The 25996-nt window shown below is 33.3% G+C and overlaps 1 protein-coding gene across 11 annotated transcripts in view; it reads left to right on the forward strand.

Annotated features, from left to right (window-relative positions):
• Positions 1-1731: 1731 nt before the first annotated feature.
• Positions 1732-25996, forward strand: part of LOC149170663 (uncharacterized) — a 157231-nt gene continuing 132966 nt past the window's right edge. For 2 of the 11 annotated variants that reach the window (XM_089423965.1, XM_089423958.1), the window contains exons 1-3: positions 1734-1975; positions 2102-2279; positions 2538-2637. The gene's annotated coding sequence lies outside the window, so the exon portion shown is untranslated. Of the gene's footprint in view, positions 2012-2101; positions 2280-2537; positions 2638-25996 lie in introns of all 11 variants that reach the window. The other 9 variants (XM_089423972.1, XM_089423960.1, XM_089423964.1 and 6 more) reach the window with 9 other exon arrangements.

The following is a 25996-nucleotide window of genomic DNA, read 5'->3' on the forward strand; positions in this document are numbered from 1 at the left end:
TGTATTCATGACTTTGAAAATCTCTTTGGACACTTAGATTGTTTAGACTACACAACTTAAACTTGCTTGAAAAAGGTGACCAAAGTGTAGAATAGTGAGACTAATTGGAATGTTTTAACCATAAGAATTTGTGTTTTTCAATTGCTTTATAAAATATATACATAGCTTTTTTTAACCATTTATAAAATAAATAGAAACATAGTTCACATTGAAATATTTTACTTAATATAAACATTTAAATACTTTATTTATAAACCACATTATTAAATTAAAATGTTTTTTTTGTTATTAATATATTTTTAAATACACATTAATATTACTTAATTCTACCTATCAAATAATTTATTGATGATCCATATTAAATTTTTATTATTAATATTAATATTTTTAAATATAATGTATTAATTATTAAAAATGTAATGAATTACTTATCTCCCTCTTACTCTTATTAAAAAATATTTTACTTTCAATTATTTCTTATCCTTTTATATATATAAACATGAATTTTCAAATAATTTTATTTAATTAACATCCATATTCAAATAGTTTATTTAAATTTATATTAATATATTTTGGAAATGTAAAAATTATGTATCTTCCTTATTTTAAAAATTATATATATATATATATATAAGAGTCAATAAAATATTTCTACCACATCTACACTAAATCAATAAATCAAATAATCATATATATATATAATTTAATTAATAAAATATTTATATAAAGAAGAATATAAAATTTAACATAAATAAAATTATATATCTTCCACACAACAATATAAAATGAGCATGTAAAAGCAATTATCAACTTAAATAATGTAAAACCAATTCAAAATACTTTAAACATAAATTTTCAAATAATTTTATTTAATTAACATCCATATTCAAATAGTTTATTTAAATTTATATTAAAATATTTTGAAAATATAAAAATTATATATCTTCCTTATTTTAAAAATTTTATATATATATATATATATATATTTAAAAGAGTCAATAAAATATTTCTACCACATCTACCATAAATCAATAAATCAAATAATCATAATGAAATATATATATAAGAGTTAATAAAATATTTCTACCACATCTTCAATAAATCAAATAATCATATATATATATATATATATATATAATTTAACTAATAAAATATTTTATTTATAAAAAAAAAACATAAAATTTAACATAAATAAAATTATATATTTTCCGCACAACAATATAAAAGGCTCATAAACAATTATCAACTTAAATAATGTAAAATCAATTAAAAATACTTTTTATATATATATATATATATATATATAAAATTTATTTCTATAATTAAAAACACATTACATCCCACTAAATTCCAAAAAAACAAAACCAAAAACATAAAATAGTTAAACAACCATCCCAAATATAAATAAATCCACCCCCCTTCTCCATCGCGTTCAGCCTCTCGCAATCGCTTTCGCTCGTCCATCGCGTTCAGCCTCTCGCAATCGCTTTCGCTCGTCCATCGCGTTCAGCCTCTCGCAATCGCTTTCGCTCGTCCAGATGTCGGTGACCCGCCGAATCAGACAGCGCGCTCTGAAAACCTCCTTTTGGGGGAGATCATTTTGTCGCCTTTCATATAAGGACAATTCTGCGTTTGGACAATTCTCTAACTAACGCGTGACCGCTAGTTGTGCGGAATACTATTTTGCATACAATTCTACGTTTGTCTTGTCGTCTATTGGACTATTATCTAACCACCGCGCGAGCGACTGGACCTAAACGGAGTAGGACGAATGAATTTGGCGTTTCTGTCAAACTTATCCTCCGATTCCCAAATCGTAAGAGGTTCAAAGCTCGAAACACTTGCCCGGTGAGACAATATTCTTCACGTAGATTATTTTTCGTTCGGATATTGCAAGATTGGACAATCCGGCCGCGACCAGCGGCGCAGATAAATGCCTAAATCGCAAAATTTGACGCAGGTCAACAGTTATCCCGTAAGGTTTTACATTCGATTGAGTGAGGATTCAAATGTAAAGTTTCTGTTCAAGTTCAAAAGAAATAGTTGCAGTGTTTATATGAATTTAATTTCTGTTTAATACTGGAAATTTTTCTTCAAACAGAATTCCAGTTAATCCGGAGTGCAGAATTCCAGTTAATCCGGAGTGCAGGCTAATTGATGCTCGGCGTGCCGCAGTGGAGCGCTTTATTATTTAATGGTAGTTAAACCTTTCTGGTGGATATAAGCCTGCTGCTAATTGTGAATCAATTCAGTTATTGGACATGAATGCACACAGTTCAGTTGAGTTTCCACTTAGACTATTATTATCTTTGGATTCTTCGCATCTTTTTCCTTAAATGCAGTTATTTCCACTGGAGTATTATTATTTTTGGATCTTTGAATTTTTCACATCTGTGTTCTTTAAATACAGTTATTTCTCTTTGGATGCTTCTCATCTTCTTCCTTAATTGCAGTTATTTCCACTGGAGTATTATTATTTTGGATCTTTGAATCTTTCACATGTGTTCTTTAAATACAGTTATTTCTGTAAAATGCAGGTCATAACTTTAAGATGAGGGAACCGGAGACAATAAGGATTTGGAGCAGAGAGGCATAGCGGCATAACCAGAATCAACGAAGAAACCTTGAATAGCTGCTGTAAGTTCGCGTACTTCTTTAAATGGAATATCATCATCTTTAATTTTTATGCCAGTCCCTCTTCTTTTATGAAACGCCTGTCAACATACCATTGACAACAGTAGCTTAGGGTTTATCCGCGTCAACTAGGGTTAATTAAAATGCAATTTCTTTTCTGCCCTTAATCGTCCTAGGTACACCTGCAATTTTGAGTGCATTACAGGCCTTACCTTATAGCTCTGATTAAATTAAAATAATATAGTTTGAAATTTATCAAATTTTTGAGTGCATTACAGGCCTTACCTTATAGCTCTGATTAAATTAAAGTAATATAGTTTGAAATTTATCAAAAAATTTAGTGCATTACAGGCCTTACCTTATAGCTCTGATTAAATTAGAATAATATAGTTTGAAATTTATCAATTCCTTATAGCAAATCCCTAAATGAGTTTCCAAATTTTCGAAAGATAAAAATAAGTTTTTTAGTTGCCAATAACTTTGCAGAGTGGCTAACTAGATACCTGTGTAAAGCCAGATTGATTAATTTCCCGGCTTTTGTTTTCCAGTTGGATGATTAGTTTATTTTTCGGTGTGAAACAATAGTGTCTAAGGGTACAAATTTTAACGATTAAACAGTTTAGTTTTAATAATTTCCTTAAAATTTGCTTGTTGAAATGCCTAAGAAATGACTCTTGAATTTAAAAGTTTAAAGCTGTGATATATAGAAATAAGAATCAGACAGAAAGAAATGACTCTTTAAAAGTTTATAGAAATAAGATTTACCCGTTACATATAATTAAATTAGTTAATTATGAATTAACTAGCAACTATATTCTGTATCAATGGCTTGAATCTATATTTCTAGTGGTTTTATTGGGAGGGAGTTGTTGCATATTTAACTAGCTAAGTTAATTATAATAATTTTTTATTAATGGTATAGTATTAATATTAATGCCTTTAAATATAATTAAACAAAATTATTTATGAATTAACTAACTAATTAATAACAATTATATTTTTCAATGACTTGAATCTATTTTACTAGTGATTTTAATTAGAATAAAAAAATATATTAATTAACTAACTAGATTAGTTATACTTTTAATAGACTTTATTAATTTTTAATATTTCATATATTATTAATATTATAAATTTTTATTTATCTATATAATTAGTTACTTTAATTCAAATATAGTAACAAATATAATATAACTAACTTTTACATTAATTTTCTGATTTTTCTCTGTCTCTCTATCTCTTGGTTCAGTCCAGTCAAATATAGTCGTTGACTCTCTCTATTTAACATGCAACCTTTTCAACTTGTCCAGTTAGAAACGCTTCGACAAATAAATGATGTTTAAAGTTGTGCTATATAGAAATAAGAATAAGATAGAAAAAATAATATTTATTTATTTTTTAGATTAATATTTAGAATTTGGTCGGATAGAAAAAATAATATTTATTTATTTGGTTAATATTTAGAATTTGAATGAGTAAATTTTTATTTTAATAATCGTGAATCTATTTATCATCAATTCAAAATTTCAATCTTAATCACATTTTATTTAAATTAAATTAAAATTTTCTATTATCAATTTTTTTTAATAAATTTTATTAAGTAATTATTTAAAATAAATTTAATGTAATATTTTTAATTATTAAATTTTAAATATTTGTATATAATAAAAATGTAATATTTTTAATTATTAAATTTTAAATATTTGTATATAATAAAAATAGAGAATATTTTTTCTTATTCCAAGTTCACTATAGTTTTGATTTACAAGTCAAAGAAGGTTGGGTGTGTGGCAAATGTTTAATGAGAGTGGAGGTGAGTAAGAGCTGAACAATTTAATAGAGTGTTTTTCATCTTCAACCTTCTTAGTATCACAAAGGTGGCAGGTTCATTGCAATGCATAATTTCACTATAAAACTCATGAAAATTAGTTTATATATATATATATATATATATATATATTAACTTCAATTAAAAAATCAATACCTTTTAAAATAACTTCCTTAACAAATCAACACTTCTAATAAAAATGAGAAGTTAAATAAATAATAAAAATGTTACTTAATTTTTATGACTTTCTTCTTTTTTTCCGTACATCTAAGTAACCCTATTTAGATTTTTTTTAATCATTTTGTTTGTTTTATTTGGTTATTGAGGATAGGTAAAGTGTCCACCCTAAACAATAAATACAATCCTACAATCAAAATATCAAAAAAAATTAACATTATTATTAATTTTTATATTTAATTTTAAATTTATTAAAATTTTATTATTTTTATTGTATTGAATGAATTATTATTAATTTTTATGTTTAATTTTAAATTTATTAAAATTTTATTATTTTTATTGTATTGAATGAAATATGGACATTTTTTTTAAGCCATAAATAACTATAATGTCTATTTATTATGGTCATTTTTTAGTCCTGAATAACTATAATGTCTCTTTATTGATTTGTTAAAGTTTAAAATGCGATGTGTGGTGCAAATGGCTTATTTTATATTTTATTAAATGAATTGGAATTTTAATATGGTGTGTTTTGTGAAAATAATATTTTAGGATTTGAATTTGAAATTTTTAGTATTTTTTATAAATTATTTTTAATAAAATTTTATATTTATTTTTATGGATATAGGTTTTTAATTATAAATTATTTTTTAATATTTTATATTAAGTAGATATTTTATTTTGTGATAACTAAGAAATAATTTATCAATTAATGATTTAAAGTACTATAGGTATCATCAATTACTAGAAAGAATATTAACTAAAGTTTATTTCTATTGTTATGTGTTTTGGTCTTTCTTCAATTACTAATCAACTAAAGTTTATTATGAAGTTTATTTTTGTTGTTATGTGTTTTGGTTTTTCTTCTTAGGTGTCTTAACCATAAGACTTATATTTCTCCTTGTTTACCTTTTTGCTCGAGGACTCTAACTACTCTAAATGAATGGATTTGAATATCTTGATGGTAGTAATAGAGGCACCACTAAGTATGGTATCCTTGCAAATTGTGTATGATTGACATGTTTTACTCCCTTAACTACACAAATTTATGGGAGATTTACATTTTATTGAATTTTATCTACTCTTCAACTTAGTGCTTCCCTTGTGATGGTGTAGAGAGAGGGAGACAAAAGACATCTTTGTCTCAGCCCCCTCAGTTTTTGAAAGCTGGTTGATGTACCATAAATCGATGGAGAAATACAAGGGTTATTGATGCATAATTCCACTTAATAGAGGAATTTGTATCATACAAGGTTAAAAGTATTAGTCATGTCGTGTTTAATGATTATTTGTTTTTATCCCATTTATTTACTTGAGTAGATGACCACTTGCACTAGTATAATGGCGTCTCTAATTTGTCACCCTTGTATGAATCCCCCTTAAGCCCCCAACTCTTTTGAAATAATCATTACGAAAACATTTTTCAACAGATCTACCATGATTTTCATGATAAATTTGTATGAAATATTACATAGACATATTGGATCGAAGCAATCAAAGTCATAAGGGTTTTCTTTGTCCACTTGGAGTGAATGCTAAGAATGAGGAGTTGGTTCCTCCTCTAATTTTACATTTATCTCGAGAGAGCCCCATCAGATTATTTAGATTCATTTTGATTATGCATAAGGAAATTCAATGAAAATGTACTAAGGAATAATTTACACCTAGTGCTTTATTAAGTTCAAGAGATTGTAATGTTTCTTGGATTCCTAATGAGAAATTTCCTTCGCTAGGGAAATGCCATCCTCTAACAAGATTAGACTTTACAATTGTCTCTTCCAATCCCATGCAGATCTATTCCCACTCATGAGGGTGAGGATGGAGAAAATATTGTGTGAAATATAATATATTTTACCCAATATTTCCCCCACCCTAAGAGGGTTCTAAAGAGAGTCTCTAAAGAAATATTTAGTCACTTCTAAAAATATCATTTAATTTACTCCCATTAGACCCTTTTGGGTTAGATATTTCTAGAATGTGATTAATATATTTCTATGTATTGGCTTGTTTGTGGAAATGTTTTGTGTTTCCAGTGGTAGATATTTTAGCCAAGTGCTCCTAGAATTTAGTCTTCAATTTTCCTCCTCATCTCTTTGTTCCTTGAGCAATGTCAATGTGTTTCTTTTTCTTGACTCATCTAGTGATTATTATCTCTCCCTCTGTCCTCTTAGCTTAGATATACATCAGTTTAATCCTCAACTAGACTTTTTAAGGAGGTTTAATGTCAAATCTCTAGGTTTCCTTTTAGGATCTTCATTTTTTGTCCCCAAACATGAGAAGAGGACCAAAATTCCTTGATCTCCCATGGTTGCTCAATGATGTGAGGGACCTCTTAACATAGAAGTGAAATGGGGTTGAAATGTAATGAGATTCGATAAATATATTAAAAGGTTTGATTGCTAACTTGATGGGCTTATGGTTAGAAGTAGAAAATGTTTTAATAGAGTAGTAAACTTGGTGGTTCTTAATCAAGCAGAAATTTTCCAAGAGGAACTTGTCCAACCTCTCAATGATAATTATTTGTATAATCTCTTGTCACTCGAGGTAAATAGTCCATCCTTAGGTTTCTTGTCAAACAACTCACACTCCATAATGATATTGTCCACTAGTTATTTACATGGATCATAAATGGAAACTCCTCCTCACTTTTCTCATAATGCACTCAAAATTAAGTTATAGTCTCATTGAGTAACCTTGTTCATTTGAGAGAGGACTTCCCTAAAAGTATTTAAGGACTCTCAACATGTTTGTGTATTCCATCTAATGACTCAATCCATACATATGCTTTAAATAGTTGAATGGGAGCTAACCCACCAAGTCATAATATATCCAAGAATCTCCATGTTCCTAACTATCTAATGAACGAGTTGGGATCCCAAAATCTTACTATACCTCTAGTGGCTCCTCTACCTTTGATATTTAACCAATGGAATCCTCTCCAAAGGAAGTCTTTTAACTCTTGGAGAGAGGATTGTACTGACTTTGTTTCTTACAAGAATACAATACTAAGCTTCTTTACTTTCTTAAACTTCTCAAATACTCTTATTGTTTTTTACTTCCTATCCTTATCCTATTAGGACAAGATTTTCAAAATTTACCTTAGATTAGTTTAGGAGTTAGCTAAGTTCTCAATTGCTTTGTTGAGTGAGGATTGATTGATAAATCTTGTCCATTCTTTTGAAGAATTTCTTTGTGGCTTTTTTGACTTCATGGTTCTTGAGTTTTTTATTCTTCTCTTACCTCTTATACTTGAAGGTGTTCCTACTTTTACGTAGTTAGGACCCCCAATTTTTGAATGATGGTTACTTCTTTTTTGGTTTAGTCCCTTTTTTATTTGATGAGGGAATTTATTCAACTACTCACACACATACACTTCTAAGAGGTAAATGACTTCTTGTCTAGTTGAGTTGGGTTTTGGACAAGTGTATAAGGAGTCATTGATTCATTACCCTTGTATTCTCTTTGTTTACTTGTTCGCTAACTCTAGAGTATCATATATATATTTTAAGTAAAACATTTGACGTTATCCATTGAAAGGGGGGTTTAGTATATGATTGTTTATAGAAATTTGTGTGATTCAATTAAGGAGTTTCTTTATTATCCTTGACCATATTAAAGGCCTCAAGGCCCTCTAAGATTGTTTGTTTCTCATTGTACATTGAGATTTTATTACAATCTTTAACTAGTTCACTATATCCATGACATTTGTTACATTTCAATGATTGTTGGTCATAATTTAATGCTTATATATGCACCCATCCCTCTAGATTGAGTTTATTACCTCACATAATCCATTCTTTAAATTGAATTTCACATATATTTGGGCACATGCACATTTCCTTCCCTTATGTGGCACTTGATCAATGTCCTGCACCAATGCATTTCCAAATATAATGAGGGATTCATCATCCCAAAGAATCAATAGTGAGTGAGGTGGTTTAACACATTTCAATATAGTGTTTGGTGCATCTTCCTTTGGACAAAAATCAAGTGTCTATTGGTCAAGGTGCATCTCTCTCAACCTTGTGAAGCGTTATCACATTTTTCAGTCTTTAATTTTTTTAAAGCGCTGACAATGAGAGTGTCAGTGTTATTGTAGTTTTAAAAATTTAAAATTGCACTGACATCCAGGGTATCAATGCCAAAGGGAGAAATTTAAATTTGTGTCTTATATTGTGCTGACATAATCCATGTCAGCAAAGGAACAATCATGGATCAAACACGCGTTGGTGAATTCCACTACCGAGAGGTGATGTGGGTTTAAAAAATTATGATCGCATGTTAAGATTTTTTTAAATCAGTTGTCAGTTCATTATAATGACGAGGAGCTTGACACGTACTAGAATAAATTGCCCCATTTAGTAATACCCATATAACCCATGATTGAGGTGTTGTTTTCTTATGCTAAATGAGGATGGGTTATTAAATGTTCCCTGGAGATCAAGAATCGAATTGCGATCTCGTTTCCTGTGTTTTGCTTGGTAGTGAGAAACATGGGAAGGAGTGGAAAATTGAATAGGAGTGAGCCTAAAGCACCCGACCTACTCGAATTTTATCTTGAAATCCAACAACGGTTTCAGGAAGTAGGATAGGAGGAAATTTTTAATTATTTTGCAGGTTACCATGACGAATTTGCTAAAGCATTTGTTGAAGGATTCGATGGTCAGCATGTGACTGTTGGGGGAATAACATTTCAAGTAATAGAGGAGTTGATCATTGAAGTCACAGGTTTTCCTACAAATGGAGAGAGAGTGTTCAGAAGTCATGTTTTAGCTGGCGTTGATGTACCCTTTTTTTTGAAAGATGAATTTAAATAAATGAATTGGTATTCAAGGGTGCAGAGGTCTTAGTTAAAGGACGAATGGCACTGTCTCCTATGAATCACCAAGTCATATTTTACCTGCGAAGGATGCTACAATCGAGTCAATCTTTATCACTTCTGATTTTTTTCTCACATAGCAGGTCAGTTGAGAATCAATACCCCTTATTTTCTGTTGGAAATCCTGAAACATATGTCTGCTAGAGTTAGAGCAAGAAAAAATGCATCCTCCCACTTCATATATCATAAGGGTCTAATAAAGTTATTAATTGAAATCCAATTAAGAAAAATGGAAGGACCTAGGAACACTTTTTGTGTTAGGGAGGGTTTGAACTTCATCTTGCAAAACCGAAAACGGGTCAGAAGAAGGGTAGTAAAAATAAAGTTAAGCAACCACAAAATCTTGAACATGGGACCTTATCTCAAGGAACCTCATCTATACAGACAAGGAGCCAACAAAAGGTAGAAACAGTTCCCCTTTTGGTTCCTGAATTACCCAGAGTTTATACCAAGAGAAGTGGTAGGTTACAAAAACCAAAGGTTGCTTCTCCTCCCATTGTCCCTATACCTGCAAAAAAACAAGTTAGCAAGCAAATAGAGAAAGCTAAGGGCAAAATGATTGAGCTTGAAGCTAAGCAGACACTAGTAGAGAAGGAACCCACCATGGCAGAGATGTTTAAAGGTGGAAAAAGACCCCACACGAGGCCATGGAACAAGCTTAGACTAAACATCAAGTTGAAATAGAACACTGAGCTAGTAAAGGAGGTCATAGATGTAGATAAAACTCCTCAAAAGGACCTAATCATCAACCAAGAGAAGAATACAAGCTCAAAGAGACCAAAGAAAACCAAAGACTCAAAGAAAAGGATTATTGTCGAGGTTCAGAGGAGTAAGAGACAAAGGAGGACAAATTTTTACATATTACTGGAGACAACTAACACACTTAGCTAGTTCATTTTTTATCATACAACTTTGATTGCCCATTATCAAAATGAATTTTTTATTTTGTAGGATGAAAACCCGTATATCAGTGATTTGCAATGGTAAAGGTGAAGGAGCATTGACATCTCCATTGTCAACGCATTTTTGGAAATCAGCTCTATAAAAGGCTGACAACCAGCCCATCAACGATACTGTTATGTTTCAGCTTCAAAGGGATAACAACGAGATTGTTAGCGCTATCAGATCAGGAAGCCCAAAATGATTAGTTAATCAGCAAAAGATATTTTTGGCAGGATGACAAAGCACGAGTTCCAATGAATGAGGTAGAAGATCAGTCACCATTTTGACCTTGTTTTCCAGCCAGAGTTGCAGCATGTTGTTATGTTTTAGATACAAATAGGCTTGGGAAGATGTTTTATGTGCATGTATTTACATATACACTATTATTTTTAGAAGTTTGTTATTAAGAATATGCTAGAAACATGGTGTAGTTTGTAGTCTTTTTTATAAAGACAAGTTTTGCAAAATGGAAAAGGGTTGGAAAATTCTTATAGAACCTTGGTACAATGTGTAGAATTTTGACATTAATATAAATTGATGTGATCAGTGTTACTTGTTCAAACTTACAAAGATTCATGTGTGATGGGTTTCCTTTCTATTTTCTAGTGCATGTTGTTTCTTTTATTTCACAATATGATCCATAAGTCTTCTACGTTTGGAATTGAGTGATTAAATCCTAACTATGTTTATTAAATCAAATTTAAAATTACCAAAAATTTTTATATGTTTTCGACTTGAATATCTTTCACAGAATTCACTAGTTGCTTGTTTTTTATATTTATTTCTATTTGCTTCTATCAGAGTTGAATGATGAATTGTCTAAGAAATTTGTTGCTACCTTGCCTCTGTATTCTATTCATATAGTCTGTAATCAGTAACTTGTTGTCAAAAAGACTCCATGCCCAATGGTTTTTCTTGTCCTTTCCAAACCAATTTTGTTCAATCTAATAAGACATAGTCAATGTGTTGAGTACATAACTAGTCAAATTTGACTAAGTTATAGAAGGGTTCCCCCTTTTAATTGAAAGGGTTGGCTTTCGATTCAAAAGATTGGTTAGAGGTTACCTTAGAGTTTTTCCTGTAGCCAGGGTTTTCTCTAAGTGATAACATGAAGTATGAGTTGTTTTAAAAGATCAAATCCTTATCTTCTTGTAGTTCAAAGAGAAAGGCATAAAATCCTTTAACATTAAATGCATGTGCATTTGGCCTTTAATCAACATATCACAATGGTTTGACAGTGGAATGAAAATGGAGTGGGGAGCTGGACATATCCTTATGAATTGTCCCAATAACGCTCAGAAAGACACAATTTCCTTCAACATATCTCTTGGAGGAATAATCATTGGGGATGGTCTCTTTTACAGACCTTGCTTAATTGACTTTACCAAATTTTGTACCTTTAACTTGAAGTTGTCACTATAATTTGAAATGATGGAACAATGTGAGATGTTGGGTGCAAGTGGGGACATATAAGTCCCCTTCCAAAAGAGCGCCTTGACTTGAGAAACAAAACCCTGGCCTTAAACTCTTAGCATTAGGTAAAGAGTTATCTTCTTTTACTTAAGTGGGTGTTCATACAAAAGTTTTGCAATCATTAATCTTAGCACATTATTGAGGCATATTGTATGTCAAGTTGTTTCTTGATGGTTGGGATAAGATCTCATCATCAAAATAATACAAATTCAAACCTTGGTGGGTGTAGAACTCTCATATGTATGAGAAAGAGAAGGGAAGAAGGGGTTTGTTATGTAAAAGTTGCTTTCTCTCCATTATCAAAAGAGTTGAATACATGCTTGATAAGAAAAATTTGATATAAATAAATACTAAAATAATACTTCATCATCTATTTGAAAGTGGAAAAACCTATTATAATTTAATTGTTATGTCATTGCGTTCGCGCAGTGACATATAACATCTAGGATTTGGCAGTAGTTTCTGTCGTACAAAATAATTTGCGCTATTTTTTCTTGATTTGCAATGTTAACTATACGTTTTACGTTTCTCAATGGATGACATCTTGTTGCCACCTCCACCAAGGCTACAAAGCCCGAAACAAAATGTCACCTTCTTTGTGTACTGCATAAGATACTACGGAACATGTTGCGGATATCCTGTGAGCCGCCATGATATATCCACGTGGGGAAATGAATAGTTTCATCAAAGTCAACCATCTTGTATGGATTATCCCTACATTGGGATATAAGTTGATATTTGCCCAAATGCTTGTCTTTTTAACTCTGTTTTTTACCAAGTCGGACCGACTCCTAATGCATATAACAACTCTCCAAGAACTAAACCAAAACTTAAGCATGGTCACATGAATACCTTAAAGCCAAGGGTTTTCGAAATTATCGCTTGTGTTTACATCTTCCTAGAATTAGGGTTTACATCTTCTTGTCGTCATTGAGCGATTTGTTACATATAACTCACGACAGGAAAACCCTAAATGTTTTATCTCACCGTCGAGGTGTTGAAAAACACACTAGGAACATCCTTAGGCAAGGGAATCATGAAGTTATACTTGAGGACCTAGTCGGTAGTTAGTACATATGCCTAGATGTAGTGGGCGCCAGAGAAAATTGATTGTCAACATATTGAATATGACACCCAAAGTTATGTTTGAATTCATGGAAATATAGAGTCCTTGCACATAATAAAATTTGTTTCAATGTCATGCTTTGTTTTACTTTTACAATTGTCAATAATGTACAAAGGAATTAGAAAAAAGTCCATAGGTTTAGTTTTATAGTTGTCAATAATGTACAAAGAAGGTCCCATTGTAATCTCGAAGTTGTGGTTAGACATTCTTAAAAGCTTTAGATAATCACCAAAGCAAATATTACATGTTATAAAACTCCGACCTCAATAGTTTAGAGGAGCACTGCAACTTCTTAATAGTTTTAATTGTTGAGGTTTTGATAGAAATTATTATTATTTTTAAATCTTTTAAAATAAATATAATTTAGGATATATTTAAAAATATATATATTTTTTAATTAAAGGTATTTTATTTTTTATACAATGTTATAAAAATGTTTGAATTTATTTGATCTTTATTTCTTTTATATGTTTAAATTTATTTTATTCTAATTCAATATTATAAAATTGAGTACCAAAATATCATATTTATTTAGTCAAGGTGCTCTTCAGCCTAGTACAAAAATGATGTTGTAAGGTTATTATTAAAATTATAATAACAAGAGTCACATGGTGGCAATGTGCAAAAAAATAAAAGCAGTGACGTTGCCACCATGTGGCTCTTCTTGTGCCATTGCATTCATGCAGTGACATATAGCATCCAGGATTTGGTAATAGTATTTGTTGTACAAAAAAAAAAAATTGTGTTACTTTTTCTCGAGTTGCAATGTTAACTATAGGCTTCATGTTTCTCAATGGATGACATCTTGTCGTCACCTCCACTAGGGCTACAAACCCTGAAGCAAGACGACACCATGTGTGTGTACTGCACAAGATACTGTAGAACATGTTGTGGGTATACTGCAAGCCGCCATAATATATCTGCGTGGGGAAATGAATAACTTCATTGAAGTCAACCATCTCATGTGGCTTATCCCCACATCGGGATTTAAGTCGCTCTTTGCCTAGATGCTTATCTTTTCGACTCTGATTTTTATCAGGTTGGACCGACTCCTAGTGCATGTAACAACCCTCCAAGTACTAAACCAAAATTTAAGTGTGGTCACAAGAATGCCTTAAAGCCAAGGGTTTCTGAATTTATCGCTTGTGTTTACATCGACTTGGAATTAGGGTTTACATCTTCTTGTTGTCATTGAGTGATTTTTTACATATAACTCACGACGGAAAAACATAAACGTTTTATCTCACGATCAAGGTGTCAAAAAACACACTAGGAATATCCCTAAGTAAGGGAATCATGAAGTTACTCATGAGGACCTAGTCAGTAGTAGATACATATGCATAGATATAGTGGGCGCCACAGAAAATTGTTCGTCAACATATTGAAGATGACACCCAAAGTTACATTTGATTTCATGGAAATACAAAGTCCTTGCACATAATAAAAGTTGTCGCAATGTCATGCTTTGTTTTAATTTATAGTGGTCAATGATGTACAGAGGAATTAGAGAAAATTTCATAGATTTAGTTTTACAGTTGTCAATAATGTACAAATAAGGCCCCACCATAATCTCAAAGTCATGTTTAGACATTCTTCAAAACTTTAGATAATCACCAAAGCTAATATTATGCTATATCAAACTTGTCTCAATAATTTAGAGGAGCATTGTACCTTCTTAATAGTTTCAATTGTTGAGATTTTTATAGAAATTGATAAAATTATTATTTTTAAAAAATATTTTAAAATAAATCTAATTTAGACAATATTTAAAAATATATATTTTAAATTAAAGATTTTTTTTAGATTGTGATTAAAATGTTTAAATTTAATTGATATTTATTTCTTTTATATGCTTAAATTTATTTTATTCTATTCAATATTATAAAATTAAGTACAAAATATCAAATTTATTCAACCAAAGTGCTCTCCCGAAAAGATGTTCTGAAATACAAAAAGGATGTTGTAATGTTATTATTAAACTTATTATAACAAGAGCCAAATAGTAATAATGTGAATAAAAAAAAAAAAAAACAAAAAAAAAAAAAAAAACTGCAGAAAAAGATGTTGTGATGTTATTATTACACTTATTATAACAGAGCCAAATAGTAATAATGTGTAAAATAATAATAATAATAATAATGATATTGTCATGACTGTCATTGCCATGACATAATTTTTGTTCATACATAATAAAGACAATTACCATTAATTATTATCCATAAATATAAACTAACTCATTATAGTTATTTAAAAAAACTCTAATCATCTCTATAGAAGTAAACTTTTAGATATTCATTAATTTATTTATTTAAATATTAAAAAAAATCTAAATATAAAAAATAATTTTAAACCTTATTAAAAATGTTTGTATTTTATAAAGTAAATTATAATTATATTTTTTATATAATATTATATCTATTATATAATTATAATAGTGTTATTTGTTGGACACCAAAACCGACCACGGAAAAGAATAGCGAATAACACAAAGTAGCGTATAAAAGTTGCAATATATGACTCCAAAACGAAGCCACATTTTTTATTCTCGCATCTGGCTGGGCCTCACTGTCGTGTCACGTACGTAACAAAGTCACAGATTCCTTAAATTTTCGGTGTCGTGTAAAGTACGAAACGAAGTCAACAAATTCAGATATTTTTAGGCCATACATGAATTTTCCCTCTAGCATTATTGAAATTGATTTTGACAAACATAGGACAGAGGACGATATATTTAATATAAATTAATGCAAGGATGATGCCTTAAAAAATTTGAGGTGATAAAGGCAGAGTAAGTATGGCTGTGGATCCCATCAAAATGATTTAACAAGAAATTTGTTGAAAATCTCTCCTCATTACACGTTACAACCCAAGGATGGTATATTTAATATAAAATTATTAAAAATAGAGTAAGTATTATTGTGATTGAAATCCCATTATGAATATACTATTATAATAATAATAAATTATAATTATAATTATCGATATAATTGAAATTCCATTATAAATATCCAATAAAATAAATAAATTCAACGTTATTTGATAACTACTACTTGTTAGAGAAAAGCTAACAATTATTTTAAGGAAAAAGCATTTTTTAAATGAAAAGTAAAATCAAATATGGAGTAAAATACAAATTAGTATAAATAAATTCAACGGTATTTGATAACTACTACTTGTTAGAGAAAAGCTAACAATTATTTTAAGGGAAAAAACATTTTTTTAAATGAAAAGTAAAATCAAATATGGAGTAAAATACAAATTAGTAAAAATTGTTGATGTGATTGGAAGATATATGATCAAATAATTTATAATAATTATAAATTTATAATAACTATAATTTAATAATCAGCATAGGACTTTTTTTTTTTAATGGACAGGCAGCGTTTTAAAATATATATGAAGTATAAAAGTAGAGTAAGTTAGAGAATTGATATAATGGAAAATAAATTTATTTTATTGATATTTTAATTTGTAAACGCTAAAAGTTATAGTTTTTTTTTGTTAATGCAAAAGTCGTGATTTCTATTTAAAATGTTCAAAGGGTAAAATTACATAAAATACAAACAACCACAGGTTAAACTTTTTAGCCCTAGGTAAAGGTCTCACCAAAATAAAAAACCCGCCAACTAGGTCTTAAAGACCCAAACAACATACCCAAAGTAACTCAAAACCAAAATAAACAATGCTTAAATGGCCAAAAGACCCGCACCCACCAACATGCATGATAAAAGACCCGGTCCCACCAATAGGCATGTTATTCCCTAATCGTTGATTCTCCTCGCTTGATCCAACGGCAGAGGATCATATCGCATGAACCAAAAGCACAGAGAATTACCGCACGATCACCTTGTGACCCACCGCGCGATAAAAGACCCCGACCCACCAACATGCACGTTGTCCCTGGCCGTTGATTCTCCTTGCCTGATCCAATGACAGCGGATCATATCGCATGAACCAAACGCACTGAGAATTACCGCGCGATGAGGGCGGTATTCTCTCCCCAACCCTGGCCACGTGTTGCATGGTGAGTGGAATCGCTCCCAACTCCGAAAAACCGCTCTCGAATTTAAGGGAATGTGATATACTAGACACCAATGCTAGGGTTTTGAGTCTACTCCCAACTCCCCGGGCGCTTGAACTAAAGGAAGATGAAAATCTTCCTACCATTCTTGATGTTCTCCGTCCGGTCATCCAAGAACCCCTGTCTGCCGAGCCACTTCCACCTGAGACTTCTGGGTTTGCGCTTACCTGAGCTAAGGAGGCAGACAAAGACCTACATCCTAATTGTAACCTCACTTCTGAAATAACACTTCATATTGAATCCGAATCAACTAGACCCCATCTCTACGACTCTGATTTGAAATAATGTTCTGTCCTCATCCGCCTGATTGAGACAATGCTCCCTCAATCTATTTTGAGGCATCTCTTGCCACCTCAACTTGACCCCGCTTTTGGTGCAGAGCACCCCTTAATTGGCTAGAATGTCAGCCAAACTATTTGTCGTCCTTCGCACATGAGTAAAGCTCACGGTACACAAGCACAAAAGGTGAAATTGAATCCTTTGAAAGACCTGAAGCAGCCTCCAGTGTCTTGAGACTTTTTTCGGCTCCGCGCCACAGCAGGTTCTCTTGACCGAGTTAATGATTAACTCAGAATCAGCTTCAATTAGTATATTCTGGAGATTGTCCTGCTTCAGAGTTCTGAACATTGCTCAAGTGCCATTAATTCCGCCATATTGTTTGTAGCTCTTCCCAAATGGCAATGAAGATAAAAAGTATGCAGCCATTTTCATCCCTTAACACCCCTCCAAAACCAGCAAGACCCGGGTTGCCTTTTGAGGCCCCATCAATGTTGCATTTCAAAAAACCCTGAGGGGGAGGATGCCAACAGTCTAGCTTATTAACCAATTTCTACACCTTCCTGTCCAAGCCCTGTGGTATAAGCCCCGACATACCCAACTAAAGAAGTATCTGCATTTCAACTTATGAAGATGGATTCTTTAGGGAACTTCACACTAAGGTTCCCACTGTCTCCTTAGGCTGTCTTAAGATCTGCGCAATAATGTGTTGGGAGGAACTTTTTTCATTTTTGAAGATTCTGTAGTTCCTTTCTTTCCAGACATTCCATATTATGAAGCTTGGAGTTAAAGCCCAAGCTTAGCGAAGAATTTCATAATCAGAGAAGTTTCTTCACCAGTTATTAAGGGTATTGATAATGCTTCCTTTGTCCCTATCTGTCTGTTTGAATATTGTGGCAAAAGTATCCCACAACCTGGAGGTGAAAATGCAATTATTAAGAAGGTGCTCCATCATTTCCTCTTGGTCTTCACAAAGCTGGCATCTAGAAGGTCCCAGAACATCCCTCTTCAGAATATTTTCCCAACTCAAAATTTTCTTATGATGTACCAACCACATGAAGAGTTTGATTTTCATCAATCCTTGATGCCTCCATAGGTTCTGCCAAACCCTATCCGGTTCATTGGAATCCAGGTCCAGGATTATGTGCTTTGCCTCCCTAAGATTGAAGGTACCTTCATTGAGGCTGAAAGTTATAATTAGTATTGATGTGTGGGGTGAATTTTATTATTAAATTTTAGATATTTGAATTAATTTTGATATTTGTATTAATTTTTATTATGGAATTTATTATTAAAAAAAATGGTGATTAATAAATTTTTATCTCTATTGAAAGAACAAATATATTTTTTAAATGTTTAGGAATAAAAATATTAATAATTAAATTAATAGAATTTGATAGTTTTGATATTTTAATTAATTTTAAGGATGGATAATTTTGATGGGAGTAATAAATGGCATTTAAATTGGGAATACTAGTAATGTACTGGCATTTAAGCTTTATGTGATGGGCAAGTGGTCGACATGTAGAATGAAACAGAAGGATTTAGAGTGTTAGAGGTTTTTCAAGTTGTGTGGTAACCTTTTGGTATTGTTGTGTTGTCTAGGAGATTAGCAAAGGAGGATGTGCAGTCAATGATCCTTGGGAGAGCAGGGAGACCTTCACATGAGGGCTCTTGTGGTGTGGTGTTTTTTTGTGGGCAAGTAGGGAGAAGAAGTTGGGTTTGAATGGTATCTTTAGTCCTACACAGAGTCCTCAATCACTAATTTGGGACCCCGGGTCCAAAGATAGGGGGAGAGTCTGTCGAATTCCTTCTCAGGAGAAAGAGGGCGACGAAATTTCAGAGCACAACCCATTTTGGACGTGTAGTTGGTGGACAAAGCAGCAATCAGCAAGGTTCTTTGTCAGCTCTCAGACCAGATAGGTAAGAGGGTTATCCCCTTCCTATGGAGCGATTAGTAATGTTATTAAGTGTTTATGTGCTTCAGAAGCTGGTTATAATAGAGTTCTCAATTTGGAGTTGGGGTCTTTGGTCCCCTTTGTCTCTAATCATCAATGTGAAGGGTTGTGAGCGATTTTTGGTGACCCTAGTTTGTGAAACATATTTTATTAGAGTCGTTGGGGTTGAGGACCATCTGGAATTTTGCTTAGCTTCTGTGGTTCAGCCTACTGTAAGGTGGTATGTCAAAACTGATTGTCTAGTTCAGCTAGTGGTTGTTTCTGCTGCTAATATGCTTGTAGTTTCAGTTGAAGTCAAAGAGGCCCCGTTCTGGGAGGTTCTCATTCCCTGGTCAGTTTATAGGAGTGGCAGTGAGCATCTGGCAGGGGTGATAGTGGTAAGTTTGTTGGGTAGAAAGGTGTTCTGGGGTCCTGGAGATTTCAAGAATTTTAAATTAAAGTGGTTATCTGCTAAGCCCAGGGCTTTGGAACGGAGTTTGGTCTGTTGGCACCATACCTGTGTCTCGAGTTTGTAATGTTCATGTTCTTATTTTGGTTTACATCTTTGGTGCAGTAGACAAAGGGATGCTTGTGTGTTGGACTCTGGTGGTTGTATTTGGGTGGATAGAATGTTGAGACAACAGGGGAGGGGTTGTCAGGCCCACGAACTGTAGGGCATTCGGGCGCGCTGGCGGTTGGACGAGCTATGACAGGGTGGGAAAACCCGCGAAGCGAAACGGAGCAAATGTGATGAAGTTTGGGCGTTTGGTGTTTATATCCATGGGCGGTCCCGGGCGAGCCGACGGGCGGGCACCCCGACGAATGAACAGGCTGAGGGGAAAATAAAACCAAGTGCTGAACGATGGGTGAGGACGGCCAGCATATGGACATGGCGTGGCAACCGTATATGTAAGTGGAAAACTCGTGGAGTTGGACATCATTCGATCAAGCAATTCGGCGAGCAAAGTCGAAGTGTGAGCTAGGTTCTGCGGTTAGGACAGAACGACGTGCGGATGTGCCCACACGATGGGCGAGTTGAACCGTGACTTGGCTGGAGAACCAGGCGAACTGAATAGGGCATGCGAGGGCGTCATATGGGAGGTTCATGCAGGGAGATCCGGGGAGGGCGTCTGCTGAAAGAAGGTGTCGCAGACTGTGGACAGCAGCGACCGTCGTGCAGAGCGCGCCCTAGTTGGGTGACACGGACACGGAGGGCGGGCGCCCGAGTTGGGAAAACGACACAGAGGTTGGACGAAATGAAGTGTTGGGTTTGGTGAACGAGAGGTGCAACCGGCATGCAGAGGGCGCCCAAGTTGGGCGACACGGACAGGAGGAGCACACCCAAGTTGGGCAAACGACACGGTTCGTTCAATGAGTTGAACGAACGCGTTCAGGGGTAAACAAAGAGTTGGGCAGAACGTGCGGCGACCATTCAGGCATGTCGACGAGCTGGGCAATCGAGTTTGCCGAAGTTGTAAAATTGGCTAAGTGTAAATTTGGGGTTTCCTCAAGATTTAACTTATATATATATATATATATATATATATATATATATATATATATATATATATATATATATATATATATATTGATATAGGCAGACTCACATCATGGAGTTGCCCCTCCCTTTATACTGTTGTGCATTTATACATGTTAATGTTGTTATGATGAATGTTTATGGTTTTCATCGTGTATAAAGGAAAACTTAATACTTGGTAACGAAAAAATAAACTAAGTACGAATGTTAGGCGTAGTCCATGACCGTGAGTATTGGTGAAAAGAAAATGGTCGGTGGTGCCGCACCTTGCTATAGTGTGGTTGGAAGAGTACCGCCAATGTAGGGGCGTGATAGGTGGTATCAGCGTTGATTCAAGTTTTGCAAAAGACCTGGTGAATGGTGAAAGAGGTGCAGGTTTACAGAGAAGTTGATCTACAATTCGTGACAGGTTTAGCAGGGGTAAAGCATCGTGCTTGGGCCAAGCTGAACGGCAAGACATGGCAGGTTTGGAACAATGTGAAGAGAACCTCTTGTTGACCTTGTATAGGTTGAAGCAGATGAAAGAAGAGAACCCCCGGATTCGAGATAAACTTGAAGTCTTGGAAAGGAATGTTCAAGATGAACTTCTTCGACTTGGTTGGGCAATGGATCAGGATGAAGCTGTAGATTGCGATGACGAAGAAGAGGAAGCCGTGATATTTGAGGATGTTGCAGATATGACAACGATGGAGGATGAACTTGAGATTGATCAAGTTGGACCAGGATCATGCAGTTTGCAGACATGGGTGGATGAGGAAACTCACATGGAGGAGCCTCATGATGAAGTAAGTATTATTGATACTTGTGTTTCAGTTGAGCTTTTGGTAGATGAACCGTATGCAGGGAAGTGCAAAATTAGTTTATCAATGCAAGGGAGAATCTTACCATGGATGTCTACGATGAGACCTTGTATGGAGAGGCAAGGATTGTTAATTGTTGCAGGACTTGTTGGGGTTGTTTGTGACCTTATGGTAGAGGTGCAAAGGCCCGTGACAAGGGAGGAATGTGATGATCATTGCAGAAGAATGGGTCATGCTTTAGCCATGTGGAGAAATTGGCTAAGTGCCCGGCATGACTCATGGACAGATTGGAGAAGGGCACACACTTGAGTATGGTGATACTTGGGTGGACTTCTCATGGCTGAGACCAAGAGGAAGTCTTGGTGGAACCTTTAGTGGGGGAGTTATGGTGGAAGAGACTCATGTGACGATGATATGGTTGGGTGACCGAGTTCACAAGACCAGAATTGCAGGCTTGGATGAAGATGACCGATCGTTGTGATGGGTCTACTTAGTTGGACAACATGGTTGACCATGCTTTAAACCAAAGGGATTTACATTAAACATTAGGATTAATGTTAAAAACCAAATTCATATTGAGACAATCTTTGTCACAATGTGGTGTTGGACCATGGTGGGCCATAATTAACCATGGTTGACCATGTTTGACCAATGTTGACCATGATTGATCATTGTTGACCATGGTTGACCATGATTGATTTTCATATTGAGAAAATATTTGTCACATACCCAAGGGATTAATGTTATAAACCCATGGGATATTAACCCTAAGATAAATGTTATAAAACCCAATGAACTAAAACCCAAAGGAATAACATTGAACCCTAGCATTAATATTAAACCATAGGAATATAAACCCTAATATTAATAAACCAAATAGATTATTATTGTAAATCTAAGGGGCTAATAAATCCAAGGGATTAATATTGAGAACCCAAGGGATTAATATTGAGAACCCAAGAGATTAATATTATAAACCCTTGGGATTAATATTATAAACATAAGTGATTATTAATGTTATAAACCCAGGGGATTAATAAACCCAAGGAAATTATATTTTAAACCCAAAGGATTATATGCACAAGGGATTTATATTAAACCTTAAGACTAATATTATAAAACAGATCAATAATATTATACCCTTAGAATATGAACCCTCATATTAACAAACCCAAGAGATTGATATTATAAATCCAAGGCAATAATAAACCTAAGGGATTAATACAAAAAACCCAAGAGATTAATATTGTAACCCCAAGGAATATAAACTCTAAGATAAATATTATAAACACTAAAACAAACATGGTTGACCATGGTTGATTTTCATATTGAGAGAATATTTGTCACAATGTGACGTTGGACCATGGTCAACCAAGATTGATTTTTCATATTGAGAGAATTTTTATCACAATGTGGTGTTGGACCCTGGTTGTCCATGGTTGATTTTCATATTGAGACAATATTTTTCATAATGCGACATTGGACCATGGTTCACCATGGATGGCCATGGTTGTCGCGACGTGACATTAAACCATTAGAAAATCTTTATTAGAATGTGACCATGGTTATTGACCATGATTAACCATGGTTGACCATCGTTGATTTTCATATTGAGATGATCTTTGTCACAATGTGATGTTGGACCATGGTTGACCATTGTTGATTTACATATTGAGACAATCTTTTTCACAATGTGACGTTGGACCATGGTTGACCATGATTGATTTTCATATTGAGAGAATTTTTGTCACAATGCGACATTGGACCCTAGTTTGACCATGATTGACCATGGTTTACCATAGTTTACCATGGATGTTGAAATTTGGCGTTGGACCATGAGATAATCTTTGTCACCATGTAACACTGGTAATTGACCATGGTTGACCATGATTGATTTTAATATTGATAAAATGTTTCTCAGAATACGACGTTGGACCATGGTACACCATAGTTGACCATGATCGGCCATGTTTAATGAATGTTGACCATGATTGACCATGGTTAACCATAGTTGACCATGATTGCTTTCCATATTGAGAAAATATTTGTCACAAACCCATATTGGGATTATTATAAACCTAAGGGATTAATAAGCCCAAGGATTTAATAAACCCAAGGAATTTATATAATAAACCTAATGGATTATAAACCCAAGGAATTTATATAATAAACCTAATGGATTATAAACTCAAGGGGTTTATATTAAACCCTAGGAATAATATTATAAACCTATCAATAATATTATACCCTAGGAATATTAAACCCAATGCACTAATAAATCCAAGGTAATAATATTAAACCCAAGGGATTAATATTGTAAACCCAAGGCATACCAACCCTAAGATAAATAGATAAACCCTAAAACAAACTTGGTTGACCACGATTGAACATGGTTGATTTTCATATTGAGACAATCTTTGCCACAATGAGACGTTGGACCATGGTTGACCATGATTGACCATGGTTGACCATGTTTGACCATGATTGACGATAGTTGACTATGGTTCATTTTCATATTTAGCCAATCTTTGTCACAATGCAACGTTGGACAATGATTGACCATGGTTGTCACAATGTGATATTAACAAATCCTTGGATTAATAAACTCAAGGAATCAATATTATAAACCCAAGGAACTAATAAACCCAAGGGATTAATACTAAACACCCAAAGGAATAATATTAAACCCAAGGGATTAATATTGTAAACCCAAGATATATCAACCCTAAGATAAATATTATAAGCCCTAAAACAAACTTGGTTGACCACAATTAACCATGGTTGATTTTCATATTAAGACAATCTTTGCCACAATGCGACGTTGGACCATGGTTGACCATGATTGACGATGGTTAACCATGGTTGATTTTTATATTGAGTCAATCTTTGTCATAATGCGACGTTGGACAATGATTGACCATGGTTGTCACAATGTGATATTAATAAATCCTTGGATTAATAAACCCAAGGGATTGATATTATAAACCCAAAGGATTAATACTAAACAACCAAGGGAATAATATTAAACCCAAGGGATTAATATTGTAAACCCAAGGTATATAAACCCTAAGATAAATATTATAAACCCTAAAACAAACTTGGTTGACCATGATTAACCATGGTTGATTTTTATATCAAGACAATCATCACTACAATGCGACGATGGACCATGGTTGACCATGATTGACGACAATTAACCATGGTTTACTTTCATATTAAGCCAATATTTGTCATAATGCAGCATTGGACAATGGTTAACCATGGTTTTCACAATGTGATGTTGGAGCATTACACAATCTTTTGACATAATGTGACGATGGTTATTGGCCATGGTCAGTTTTTGTATTGAGCCAATATTGTTCACAATGCGATGCTAGACCATGGTTAACAAAGGTTAATGATGGTTAATGATGGTTGAAAATATTTGTCACAATGCGACGTTGGATCCCTGTTGACGATAATTGACATTGATTACCCATGGTTGATCATGGATGACTTTCATATTGAGACAATCTTTGTCACAATGAGACATTGGACCGTGGTTGATCATGGATGACCATCATTATTGACTATGGTTGACCATGATTGACTATGGTTGACCGTGGTAGATTTTCATATTGAGACAATCTTTGTCACAATGCAACAATGGGTCGTGGTTAACAATGCCTGACCATGGTTAATCATGATTAACCATGGTTCATATTGAGACAATCTTTGTGACAAAGTGACATTGGACCATGATTGATTTTCATATTGAGACAATCTTTGTCACAATGTGATGTTGCACCATGGTTGACCATGGTTAAGCATGATTGATTTTCATATTGAGACAATATTTGTCACAATGTGATGTTGGACCATGGTTGACCATAGTTGAACATGGTTTTCAAAATGTGACATTGGACCATGAGGCAATCTTTGTCACAATGTGACCATGCTTATTAACCATGGTTGAGCATAATTGATTCTCATATTGAGAAAATATTTCTCAAAATAGGACATTGGGCCTTGGTTGACCATGGTCAATATTCATATTGAGACAATATTTGTCGCAATGTGGTGTTGGACCATGGTATACAATAATTGACCATGGTCGACCATGTTTGACTAATGTGGAAAATGATTGACCATGGATGATCATGATTGACCTTGTTTGGCTATGGTTGATCATGATTGCTTTCCATATTGAGAAAATCTTTGTCACAAACCAATATTGACATTATTATAAACCCAATTAATTTATATTAAACCCTAGGAATAATACTATAAACCCTATCAATAATATTATACCCTAGCAATTTGAACC

This window comes from Pinus tabuliformis, chromosome 4_2 (genome assembly GCF_031772625.1).
Source record: "Pinus tabuliformis cultivar Carrire ecotype Pingquan chromosome 4_2, CPIR1, whole genome shotgun sequence".
NCBI classification, from domain to species: Eukaryota; Viridiplantae; Streptophyta; class Pinopsida; order Pinales; family Pinaceae; genus Pinus; species Pinus tabuliformis.